Source organism: Stigmatopora nigra, chromosome 2, assembly GCF_051989575.1.
Source record: "Stigmatopora nigra isolate UIUO_SnigA chromosome 2, RoL_Snig_1.1, whole genome shotgun sequence".
NCBI lineage: Eukaryota > Metazoa > Chordata > Actinopteri > Syngnathiformes > Syngnathidae > Stigmatopora > Stigmatopora nigra.
Genome location: NC_135509.1, coordinates 11,529,485 through 11,542,731, shown reverse-complemented (window position 1 = coordinate 11,542,731; position 13,247 = coordinate 11,529,485). Strand labels below are relative to the sequence as shown.

Genomic DNA, 13,247 nt, shown 5'->3' with positions numbered 1-13,247 from the left:
ATGCAAACTCCACACAGTGAGGAGACCTGGAATCGAACCCTCAACCCCAGAATTCTGGGGTCAACACGGCAATCACACAATCGCCGGGCCACCTGAAGAATATTAAAAGGCATTTAATTCAGAAAGCCCATATTGACAAAAGATTATGAAAATGATTAATTCATGGCTCCTACTAACTAACTTTCTTATGGCCTTTCCTTTGAAACTTGAGAGGATGGTAATGTAACTCCTGATAGGTACAATCTAAACACTTAGTGAGGCAATTGCACTCATTTCCTCCGTTTATTGTTACACACAGTTACACAAAGAGAGCAATCTTGCACAAATCATTTCTGCAGCATTATTGAACCAACTGAGAGGAAGCTTAGCTATGTGGGAATGGAAAAAACAAGCAGCAAGAGTGGGGGATTATTTAGTAATTGAAGTAAGTTTCCAAATTAAACCCATTACACATTATTTATAATTTATAAAAAATTAGGGGAATTCGGAAAGTGATTTAGTTGTTCTTTTTTCCCCTCACACAAAATACATCAGTTATTGATTCAGTGTAGTGCTCATCCATTCCGTTCTGTATTTGTGTAAGTTGTCTTGGTGTGTGTGTGTGTGCATGATTCCACTTGTATGATTTGAAATTTTACAACTTTGGAGGGCTTACAATATGAGTACATTAAAATATGTATACTCGCTTTGCCTTGGCGGGTGGCATTCAAGAACTCACACACATGCAGATGACTCACAAGCCATGACATCTGGTTAGTGTTGAGTACATTGTTAGAGGCAGCAGGGGGATCGAACATTTAACATAATGGAAGGAAAATGGGAAAGCTTTGAAATAAAATTGCCGAATTTGAATATAAGACCTTGAGTTATCCATTTCTGTTTTTTCCTCTATTAACAATAAGAGACATGACTGCCAATAACAGACAACTACTGTGGACAGATTGGTTGCACTCTAAGTTCAACAGGAAAAGATGGACACAATGGGGATGAGGAAAATATTAGATTTGGGTTGATACTTTCCTGAAAGACTGGCTGGAAGACTGGAAGAATTCCTTATGAGGAACTGAAAATTTGGATTTATAATGCAGAGGCAAATGACCATTAACAATTTTTCGATAAATGATGCACTCTATTTCGGCAGGTGTACCCTAGAAATTTAAATTTGGTTCTTCTTTTATGAACAAATACATAAAAACAAGGCAGAGGGTTAAAGAGGTATAGTTGAACATTTTTCTTTTGTTTCTTGGCTTAACTTTAATGATTTTAAAATTGTGAGACCAAATGGCAGCATTCTTGGTACAGCCTGTTTCTCCACACTGTACGTGTTTCACCAGCGGTGTGTCTGGCATATTTGTAACAATCCATATTGCAACAAGACTGGGAATCTTTTGGGTGTGTGCGCTGTTTAATGATTCCTGGAAAAGTTATTTCAATTGAAATATCGTGCTAAATTTTCCAGCTAAAATTTGATGAGATAATGCTGAAATATGAGAACGTTATCTATGCTATTTGTGATATCTTCCATTACACACACATTCAAAGTCTTTTCTGAGGGTTATCTATTCACAGTTTTCCCACATTTTCTATTGCTCAACTTTCAGACTTTATTGCTGGTTCCTCTGTTAAATCTAAATTAGTATAAGGATGAAATTGGTTCATAATTTGAGATCTGGTGAAAATGAAACTTGACAAGGGGGAAAAAAATGTCATCTACAGTGTATGGAAATGAGCTCTGAGCAGAACCAAAGCAAAATAATCTGTAGTGAATTTATCCTCTCATCCCTCATTACTGCCTTCTCCCTGCGGATTCATCTGGGAGAGACACTGGTAGAGAGAGGCTGTTGAAGAGACCCACCTCCCTCTTCTCCCAGCACTGACTCAGGAATGCTTTTCTTCTCGTCCCCTTAGCCCCATGTGTAGACGCCCTCTCCGCAGGGTGTGTTTTGCATGTAAAGCAGGCTGCAGATGCTGTCCGCAAAAGGGACCAGGAGGGACAAGGGGGACAAGGACACAAGGAGGCCCTACTGCCATGCCACCCGCCTGGCCTCGCTTTACTGCCCACCCCCTGCGCGCCTCCCCTTCTACAACACCTCTCATTACTTCAGCCTTCCTCAGTCCGAGCCCACCAAACACCCACCCACTCCCGCTTTACTTCCCCGGGTTGATGTGCCACCCCTCCATCACCCGATCCCTTCATCCACCCCTCAAGCATCCCTCTGCCACCCTCCTCGCACACGCAGTTGTGCGTCTCCTGGGAAACTAGTTGAAGTGGTGTATGGAGGCACGCTGAGTACACACAAACACGCTCGCGCGCAAAAAAACACACTCACAATTACAAGTTCAGTGGATAGAAAGACCTGAGAAAAGGCGTTTTGGTGGAGGGGGAGAAAAAAAGAGGAAGGAGAGTGATCACCTCGATTAAAATGCATCTTTACAATTTTGTATGCATATTCAGTTTGACGTGACAAAATTCAGGGGTAATAATTAACAGTGGATGGCGTACATTAATATTGCATTTGACAGCAGACAGGTGGCTGGCTGAGAGCAGATGTTAGGATGGAAACCAGATAGAAAGAGAATGAGAGCCAAAGCTGGAAGAACAGTACAAAGCGTTTCATAGGCAACTTTGTCGTCTTTGTTGAAAATTCCAATTGAAATAAATCCAACATTGGCACACTTTGCTTGCCTATGTGAATAAAATGATAGAATACTATGGAAATGATTGAATAAAAACGCTAGTTGTTGCAAAATTACTTTTGAATGTCATAGATTTGTATCTGAATATAGTAAAACATGGTCTATCCAGCCATTGGACACAATACTCCAGAATGTAGCCAACACAGATGTAATAAGAATATTTTCCCTCCAAGCTCTCCTCCTCCACAACTTCCATCGACAGTATAACTGTGGCACAAAGCCCAATTTTTTTTAATTATTATTCCCTTCAAATGTGAGCACGAAGCAACACCTGACAGAGCAATAATTACGACAGGATTGAAAGGTTTTTGATCATTCTGGTGCCTGGCTCTATTCTTTAACAACAAAAAAGGAACCATTAAATAAGAAGAGTAAACATTCATTTCCTTCTGTAAAGCCTGGGAGCGAGGGAAGGCTGCTGCCACCATTGTGTGGCGCCGAGATGGATGTGTTGCCAGCACACCCACTTGTGCGGGCTTCCCTGTTTTTCTCCGAGCTTTTATGTTTGGCCCAAACTTTTCCAATCTGCACTGTAACTTATTCAACTCTGTCCCCCAATTGTTTAACACTTTTCACATTCCTTGATAGAGTTAGAAAGGACTGTTGACCTTACCATACTTTTAAATAATGCACATTGTTTTAGTCAGTGTGATTGAATGCTGCTCAAGGGTACATCTTGCTACAGCATTTGTAATCACTCAAAGTTATTACAAATTCAGATTGTTTTGGGAGCAAATGTTGACTACATTCTCTTCATGAACTCATTTAATACCTTTAACCCCGATAGACATCCAATCTAAAGGTGAATGGATGGATTGGTAATCCAAGTTAATAAATTTGCATGTTTTCTTAATTTCTGATTTCAGCACCCTATTTAAAATTGTAAATTCTGCCGGTCTTTATGTTAATGTGGGGAGAAGTGGATGTTTTTATTGTCATTATGGGATAAACTGCTTTTCTTTGTGAGTGAATTCAGTCAGGTAATAACTGGTGGTTCAGAAAACGCTCACATCTGCATAGTATTCAAAATGGTACATAATTACAAGACGTGCTATATTATTGTACCTCTTCAAAACAATAACAATTTTCTTAAAGGTTCTAACGAAAAATATAGCTGCATTTTAACTTTTAGTAAAATAAATGATAGTATGCAAATTAATTGAAGAGAACTACCGCATGTGTCATCTTTTTTGATACGTAATGTTCTGTAATGAAACAAGATTGATTAAACAAATGGCAGGTATGAAAAAATAAATAAGTATCAACATAAAATACCAGGTGATCGGTCAGAAAATTGTGAATGATGCACCCCTACCCCAAACTATTTGGACAGGGTCTTCGGTTTCCTCTCACATTCCAAAAACATGCATGGTAGGCTGGTTGAACACTTTAAATTGCCCCCAGGTTCGAGTGTGAGCGTCAATGGTTGTCTGTCTCCTCGTGCCCTAAAAATTGGCTGCCCAACAATTGTGCCCGGAGTCAGCTGGGACCCTTGTGAGGATAAGCGGTTGAGAAAACGAATGAATGAATGCCTTTAGCTAAAGGAATCATCATCATTTCTGACAAGAACAGAAAAATGGGGACCGGGTGGACTTGAACCGGCAGAGGTGGTTGTCTTGAAACACACCACACGAATGGCATTTATTATTTATTATATGTAAGTACAGCAAGGCGATTGCTAGTTTGACCTCGGCAATGGATTAATTCTTCTCTTTCTCATTGTCAACAGTCACTCGGAATCTTCCCAAATCCAAATGTGAACAGCCTCCTTGAATTGAAGTTCCAAGGGTCAACTGTATGTAAATCAGGAGGTGATGTGCAAAGAATAAGAGCATTCCAAGACGACATCTGCTTTGGGGAGACAGTTTGCCTAGTTTCCCAAAGAGATGTTCTGGCATGTCGGTGATCACAGACAACCTTTCAGCTCTAAATGACTTTGAATAGCACTAAGGGGACAAAACAACGCTGGGCCCGAGCGGGGCAAGTGGCGCTGGCAGCGCCGATGTATTGTTCTGGAAGATGAGCGGGAGGCAATCATAGAGCGGGCCCACTGCTGGCCACGTGCTCTTTACTGAAGTCTGCATGAATTATAACATTTCATTCTGGTATCTCTCATCATGGTTCATTACAGTCAGACAATTGAGTGCTGAGAGAAGCACCACGCTCTGGGGTCCCCCCAGATGCCCTCAGAAAGTGAGAGAGGGAGCGAGGGGCAGAGGGAAAGAACGCCAATCCCCACACTTGCCGCTGAAAAGGATGGACAAAAACACATTGTCCTTGGAATTAAAAGGGAGGCTTACGGCTACTATGAAAATGTTTGAAAAAGAATGAATTTGCCCGCTGATGCACACTCAATGAAATGTATGCCAGAGCGCCACGGAGCAGAGGCGGGAATTAAAAAGGACGCAATCTGAGGCAAATGACACTTGAGTGTTTGGAAAATAACTGACAGCTGCACAATAGGACGCCAAAACAGACTGCAATCTGCCTTCACATGAAAAGATGGTCACTTGAATAGCAGTGTGAGCAAATTCAAATTCATGCAGTGATACTGTCCATTCACAGCAGATGTGGATAAATAGACAAGCATGAAAATGGAAATGAAAGGTAAAGTTTTGCTAGGATAAACGGAGCAAAGAAATAACTACAAAGACGTTTCAAAACAATCAACCTTTTCAAGCACAAATTATGATAAGATAAATCAGGGATTATTTTCGCAAGTCTTTATAGAAGTCTGTGGGAATGATTAGAACTAAACACCTGGCTATTACCTGTGCTGGACCTCAATCGATTAAGATTGTCCCAATTCAAGCATGTGAGTGCTTTGATAATGTCTTGACAGGATATTTTAACAAATATCTGCTGATACCATCTATTGGTGGGTGTTGTTTAGGTAACAAAAAGAATAATTAAGATTTTTTTTGCCTGTGCAACAAGACCTACCCACCATTTAGGGATAGGCAGTAAATGACTTGACAACACACCAACAAAATCAAGACTTTAGATGTCACCATTTTGACTACCTAGTTTATCAAACCTATATTTGCTATCTGAATAAGCTTAGTTTGGATGATTTAATTCAGGTCTACAATATGTGCTGATGCGCAACGTCCCATTGTCTCTGCGCTGGTGTTCCTTGTACCCAGTCTTGTTAGCTCTGTAAATTCAAAACAATAGCCGACCACAAAAGGAGACAATATGCTATTCAAGACCATCGCGAGTCTTGTTCTCTGACCTCTTCCTTAGCCTGTGTCTGCTACTCTTCCTCTTTCACATCACCCCCCCACCCCAACCACACACACACGCATTCACACAATAAATAAAGAGCTGTACTTTGATAGTTATCAAAGTTTGATAACTTCAAATATTTCATGGTGTGCTGCTTGTATGCACCACCTAGTATGACAAGACAGCAATCAAAAACTCTTAATAAAGCCACTGGACTCGCTTCAGTCTACAATATTCTTCCATCGATAATTCCCACCAAATACATTGGAGGACGTTAAAAGTCTGACACATATTGTGTCCCTTCCCCCCATACAGCCAGTTGTCTACCGAGCTGGAAAACTCATGTAGACAATTGTATTGTTGCATTGATGCAAGTGCTCTCTAAGGTTAATGACAGTTTGAATTATCGCTTGAGGTTGGGGGATAAAAAAAAATAATAATAAAAAAAACATGATGACACTCAATCTCAAACTCCTTGTTAGACTGCACATTCAATAAATATTTGACATTGACCTTTAAAAAATATTGATCCTTTTGCTGGAAAATATGAAAGAAATAATGATTGTAATTTTTACACATGGCTAATGGTAGTGACACAATCAATGAGCGCCAACTTTCCAGTCAAAATAGAATTGATCAAACGTCTATCAACATCACTAAAAGTCATGTGCAATATAGATTACCTTGACTACACAGTCAGTCAGTCATCTTCTGTACTGTGCATTCTTGTAAGGGTGGCGGGGGTTGCCGTAGCCTATCCCAGCTGACCTTGGGCAAAAGGCGGGCTACATCCTAGACTGGTCGCCAGTCAACTGTAGGGCACACAGAGAGACAAACATTCACACTCACAATCATCCCGCCAGCAGTGGGAATCGAGCCCGAGTGAAACAATACACCATCAGGCGGTGACTACACAGTCCCATTTCATGATACCTACCAGTGTGCATGGATTTTAAAACACGCACACGCAAGTTTGTACTGAAGCAGTAAGTATCTGAACATGCACATCTCGCTTACAGTACACGCTTACGCGTATCACAGACATTTTCCATTTTGTCAACGCCAATAGCGAGCACGCCTGCGCCTTCTAAACTCAACAGCCACTTCATTAAACGACTACAGACTGTTGGCTGCGTCAGTGGGAAAAGTCTATATTAACTGTGTGTGAGATCAACAGAGTTCCCAACAAAGGCCATAGTTGTTCCTCCACGCTGGGCGCCATTGGGAGGAATTCTGGAGTCGATCAGGATACCCCTCTGCTGGGTCATAGGCCCCTAATGTGCTTCCCAAATGCTCTTGCTATTTCATCCTTTCCTCCTTAGACCTCACATATACAATCAGAAGCAAATAAACCGAGGGTCTATCCAGGGTCACATAAAGCTTTACTGCCCTTTGCCCTACATGTGTGAAACAGAAATGTAACATTACTGCAAATGTGTGCAGTGTACTTATGTTACACTGTTAACTTGTAAATATAGTTAGATATGGGGGTCACAACAGAGCTTTTTTTCAGTCAGGCTAAGTTTTCAAGCTGTTGTGATGGTCAATGCTGACCTCTAGGCAGTTTGGGGGGAAATGATTTGTTGTAATTAGGCCAGTTAGTGCCATACGACTACATAAATTAAGTCGTTAATCTTGACACGACAAGGCGTGGCAGGAAAGGACAATTACCTTGAGGAAAGGGATCAATTCCTGAAAATATTGAGTGGGGAAGGTCCTGACTTGAAGGTTAAAATTTACACACGCAGTTCACTGAAGAAAACAAGGAAATATAGTTCATTAAAAAGAATGAGGCTGCAGGCACTCCATCTCATCAACATTGCTGGTGCTTCACCCCATCATTGATGTGTTGACATAAAAAAAAACACCAAAATCCATAGAAAAGGTTTAGGATATTAGCGGTTCATTATCAAGTTCATCAAAATGAATTGACACTGAAAATTAGTCATCATTCCCAAGCTTCTTGGCCTATGGACCACATAATGCAAATACAAGGCTTAAAACAAAAGAATGACACTTGTAAAATGTGAATTTTCTGAAAAGAACTTTGTCTAATGTAACTCATCCATTGCTTAAAAATAATTAAACTTTGTGATTTAAATGATCCTAGATCCATTACTACTCATAATTTGATCTGTTCTGCCATCTAGTGGCAATGAAACACTGGTAGTTTTAAAATAATATTAAGAGTACAGTAAGGACTTCTACTTTTTGTATGCAGATGCTCAAAGTTCTTTAGAACTAGGCTGTTAGAAAATGTGGGTTATTTCCCTACAGTTTAAATTGTTTGTTTAGCCCATAGTAGACCATATAAGAACAATCCCTTAAGATGGACAAATGTTGAGTGTTTAAAAACAGTTATAAAAGGCAAACAAACAAATAATCTGAAGTTAAATTTAATTTATAAAAAATGTCACCAGTTACTGAACATCAAGCAGCATTTATCTAATAATTCTAAAAACCACATTAAGAAATATTCAATAATATTTTTCTCCGCTAGAGGTCACCATTTAATAACCTAAATCACCCTCAACATTTTATCATCGACTAAAATGTAACACCCAGTCAATATTAAAGGCTTTTAATGTATGCTTTGGATCTGAACTCATCAAAAACTAGCCTGGTGAAATGTACACTATGTCTACTAAATAAAACATGAATTGTAAAATAACAAACAGCATATATCAAATACATCAGCAAATAATATCAAAATATGATTCAAAAAGTGGAATAAACATAAGCACGGCTTGCTTTGATAATGGACGTACAAAAAAAAAGCCTACATGCAAATGTCAACTATTATATCATTTGAGGATATATGCTCCAACATATCTTGTATAATTTGATGCTAATATGTACTTTAAATGTGGAATAATCAAAAATGTGTTAGCCAGCAGTTTTGAAATTAGATGCCTATATTACTTGAACATGACACACACAAAAGCAATGAATGAGGCAAATACATAGAGCATAAAAAAACATTCAACCAACCGAAACCAACAATCTATTAAAAATCCATTAAAGACAGCAATGCAGTATAGTGAGAAGGACTTTTCTGTAACCTATAAACGTGATCTACTAGGTCAAAGGCAAAATAATATCCAAGTAAGGGAAATAAAACGAGTTGTAGGAGCAAAGCAATTTGTAATCCAGTGTTCAAATTCTATACATTGCACTTGAAATGGGCCTTTGACTTCACACAAAAAATCGGCATGCTCTTAGATCATGGTGCACGGAATGAAAATTTCTCCTTATGCCCACTTCAACCTCTGAACATATCAGAACTACATCCCCTTCTATACACAACATCATTTCTAAGGACATGGGAGTCTTAACTCCATTTTTTTTTTGTGCAGGGATCATTTTACACCCAAACATTTTCAGTCTATTTACTACCCACCATTTCAGAACAAAAACATAATGTTACCAAATATGAAAACCGAGAATCTCAAGGACCACCATGGAGTCGGGTTTTTTAAATCTGCACAGAAAATAAATTAATATTCTGAAATGCTTATCCTCACAAGGAGGGCTGTAGCGTATCCCACACAACAATGGGCAGTAAGAAGGGTACATCCTCAATTGGCTGCCAGCTACTCACCGGGCACAAGGAGACCAGCAAACATTCATGCATTCAACCACAACCAAGGACATTTATTTTGGGTTCATTTAGCCCAAAAATGCAAGTTCTTGAGAGGTGGGAGGGAATACCTGGAAAAAAAACACAGTGTGAGGTGGCCTTGCTAACCACTCTAACACCTATTGGTGCAAAATAAATGAGCCGGTAATTTCATTTTAAGAACCCAAAAATTCAGAAATGACTTTCATTGGAATCGCCATAAAAGATTTAATTAATTAAATACTTTGAAACAGCAGTATCCAAACTAGTGATATCTCAATCCAATACTCAGTATTGATATTGGAGCCAAATTAATCCAGTAATATGTTTGACAATATCAAAAGAAGTAACATTCCACTTCTATCAGTGATTTATTTGTTGTCATTCACCATTCAAGGACAGTTCTATAGGCAAACTGTATTTTGAACATGCAGAAGAACCAACGGATGCTGGCAGAAATTGACAGGTTTTCATGAAAATGGCAATTTTACAATGCAAAGTTGAACTCAACCCAATGCCCAAAACACAGCAACCCGATCTGCAGCTGTGACAGGAAGCAGTGACGTCAGCTCAGCTGTTGTTTATCTCCAGTGCAAATTCAAGTTGGGAATACATTTAAAAATGAATGCAAGGTTTATTTCATTGAGATAAGACTCAATTTGGGTTTTAGATAGTCGATTAGACTGTTTCACTGTGACCAGGTTATTCTCGCTACAGCTCGGCATTGCTTTCAGCAACAAAGGTAACCAATTACTGCACCTCATCTGAAGTGTTGCAAACAAGATACTTCATGCTCTGAAGATGCGCATAATAAAAAATTGTTAGACTCGTAGCTGAATAAATTAAAGTGAAGAGAAATTTTAAGGCTTAGGTCGAACACAATCAAATTTCTTTTTACAAAGTTCTATAAGATCACAAGTGAAATCCTGTGTTGATGTCAACGCGCCTCATTCTTCTTGGCAGCATGGTATGAATCTCAGCTACAGCCGTTTGATAATGATTATGTCATTTAGTATATGGGAACTGTTTGTCTAGCCGTAGGTGTGGCCCGCGATTGGCTGTCAATGTGTTTAGTATCTACCTGACCTTTGCACAAAGTCATCTGTAATAGTGTCAAGCTCCCATGTGACAGAACTTGACTTTTTATGATAAAGCAATACATAACAGGGAGAAAAAAAAGAGAAAACTAATTTGAATCGGTGACCAGTCAACACAAACATTAACCATAAGCCTAAACAAAACCCCAAACCTAACCCTAAACATATGGTTAGAGTCCGGTCCTCAAGATCCCTATCCAGTCTATTTTCCAAATCTCCCTCCTCCACCACACTTGAATCAAACAATCAACTCATCAGCAAGCTTTCTAGAAGCTTCATACCGATCCCTATGATTTGATTCAGTTGTGTTGGTGGAGAGAGACATGGAAAACAGACTGGAATGGGGCTCTCAAGGATCCAACTTGGCCACCACTGCTTTTGGGGATGTGGGAGGAAACCGGATTACCTGGAGCCAACCCACACAAGCCCGTGGAGAACATGGCCACCAGGCATTTCAAAAGTAACTAGTAATACTTTTTGTATTTAACTAATTCCCTGTCATTGGCAACAGCAAATGCCAATTCCTTTGCTGTTCTGTCTAATCACCCTCTTGCTACTGCCACAATGACATTTCCCAAATACGGGATGAATAAAGTTATCCATCCATCCATCCATCCATCCATTCAAGCAATATAAAAACTCAGACAGTAAGAGTAAGATGAGCTGAAAATGACAAAAGAATTCGAAGGTAATCATTAAACCCCCTTTATCCAAGGACTCATGAATGCACGTGCAGTTGTCACAGCATTTGAATTTCGGCCAAAACTAGGCTGTCAGGAAGGTTTTTCCCTCCCCCTTTCTTCCTCAAGCCCTCCTTGCTCTGATGGGTCTTTAGTGGGACCCCACAACATGCACACAGTGTTATTTGGCAGTTTGGCCAAATTCTACTCAGAGTGGAACATTTTCAGCCTGATCAAAGTAATGTAAAAACTAAATCTACAGTGCAACAGCATATTTCTGGCAAAACACAAACAAACATAACATTGATGAAACTAACTAACTTGTTGAAGCAATGTCAACTATTGTTACAACTATCAATATATTCAATTTATACTACTAGACTTCTTTTAGCTACTGTAGATGCCTCACAAACAAATCACGATACATAATCAAGCGCAGACACTCACACACGGAATATATGCGGGCCCGAATACGCAAAATGACATTTTGAGGGGGGAAATGCTTTTAACTCACCTTTTAAAGTCATCGATCACCCGCACATGGAACTTGCTTCTTTATTTTGTCGTGTTTAAACGCCCACGTCGAGCTCGAAAACAGCGTGTCAAGCCCTGTTTACAACTTTTCAGCGTGGCTTGCTATTGGTCGGAAAAGAGTTTAGTAGCCCCTCCCCCCTAAATCTGGGAGGAGCCTCAATTTCGATTTCCTCTTCTAAACTCCTCCCCTTTCACAGACTGAAAAGGAGCCAATTTCGGAAGGAAATGCCCTCATTCAACGAGAATCTAGACAAAATATGTCAACACATCACCTAAAATGCCCTAATGTCTGAGAACTGTATATTTTATTAAGCTTTTATACACCAAAAACTGATTTATTTGAATTTAAGAAGAAGAACAACAACAATTATACAAGGAAAATCATAATAACTATTATGAATCATTGTTTTTATATATTGTTTATGCATCCAGGTCATTATAAATGAAAGAAAATGTATATGCATATATATTTGCATGTTCTCCCTGGGCTTTCTTGGGTTTTCCTCTGGGTACACTGGTTTCCTCCCACAACCCAAAAACATGCATGGTAGGCTGGCATTCTAACAATTAACCCACCACCGAGCGGGAATTGATCCCATACTTGCCTACAACGAAGTCAGGCAGGTGAACCACTATACCATCGGGTGTGAATTTTGCCAATGCCCATGGAGAATGTGAAGTTGGTCTTTGATGAAAAGGGGCGACATTGATCCCCTGTGCTTGATGAATATTCCTCTGCCTTTGACTCACTCTGAGATGCTTTGGAGAAAATCATCAGCTAATTGGTGTAGTGTTAAATGCATAATCCCCATCTAAGGGTTTAGACTTTGGAAAAAATAAATAAATAAATAAAACTGTCATGCTCTGCTTTAGCTTATTAGGATTGATCCTAACACACAGGCTAAACATTATAAGCATTTTTTTTTAGGCTTACACTCTGGAACGATGGCTGGTTGTGCCACTAAGCAACTGCTTATTCTGTCAACGCCCTGCTGAAGCATCAGATAGAATCAGGCAACTTTGACGGCCCTTGATACACAGTCGTATTGGGTCTGTGGAAATAAAAAGGAATGTGGTTTAAATCAGGGTCATCCCCTTTTACGCAACTGTGGATCTATTTGAGGAGGCATTGGTGCAAACGCAGTAACATGCACCATGGTCAAAATAAATAACAGTCGCTATTTCGCTTTCATGTTTACACAGGTCCTTTTTGGTGTTAGAGGGTGTTTTCAAGAGAAAACAAACATTTGTGTGATCATCGCAGCCATGCTAAAAGCAGTGACAGTGACATTTTGCTTCTACAGTTTGATGTGCAGTTTAATCATTAGTAAGTTCATCCCAATAGTGACATTTTGCTTCTAGAGTTTGATGTGCAATTTAATCATTAGTAAG

At 39.5% G+C, this 13,247-nt stretch overlaps 1 protein-coding gene across 1 annotated transcript in view; it reads right to left on the bottom strand.

The window, feature by feature from the left end:
• The window catches only part of ccnd2a (cyclin D2, a), a 104,899-nt gene extending 92,946 nt beyond the window's left edge, over positions 1–11,953 (bottom strand). The window contains exons 1-2 of the mRNA XM_077743798.1: positions 11,836–11,953; positions 6,609–6,737 (exon numbers count right to left, since the gene is read on the bottom strand). The gene's annotated coding sequence lies outside the window, so the exon portion shown is untranslated. The remainder of the gene's footprint in view (positions 1–6,608; positions 6,738–11,835) is intronic.
• Positions 11,954–13,247: the final 1,294 nt, after the last annotated feature.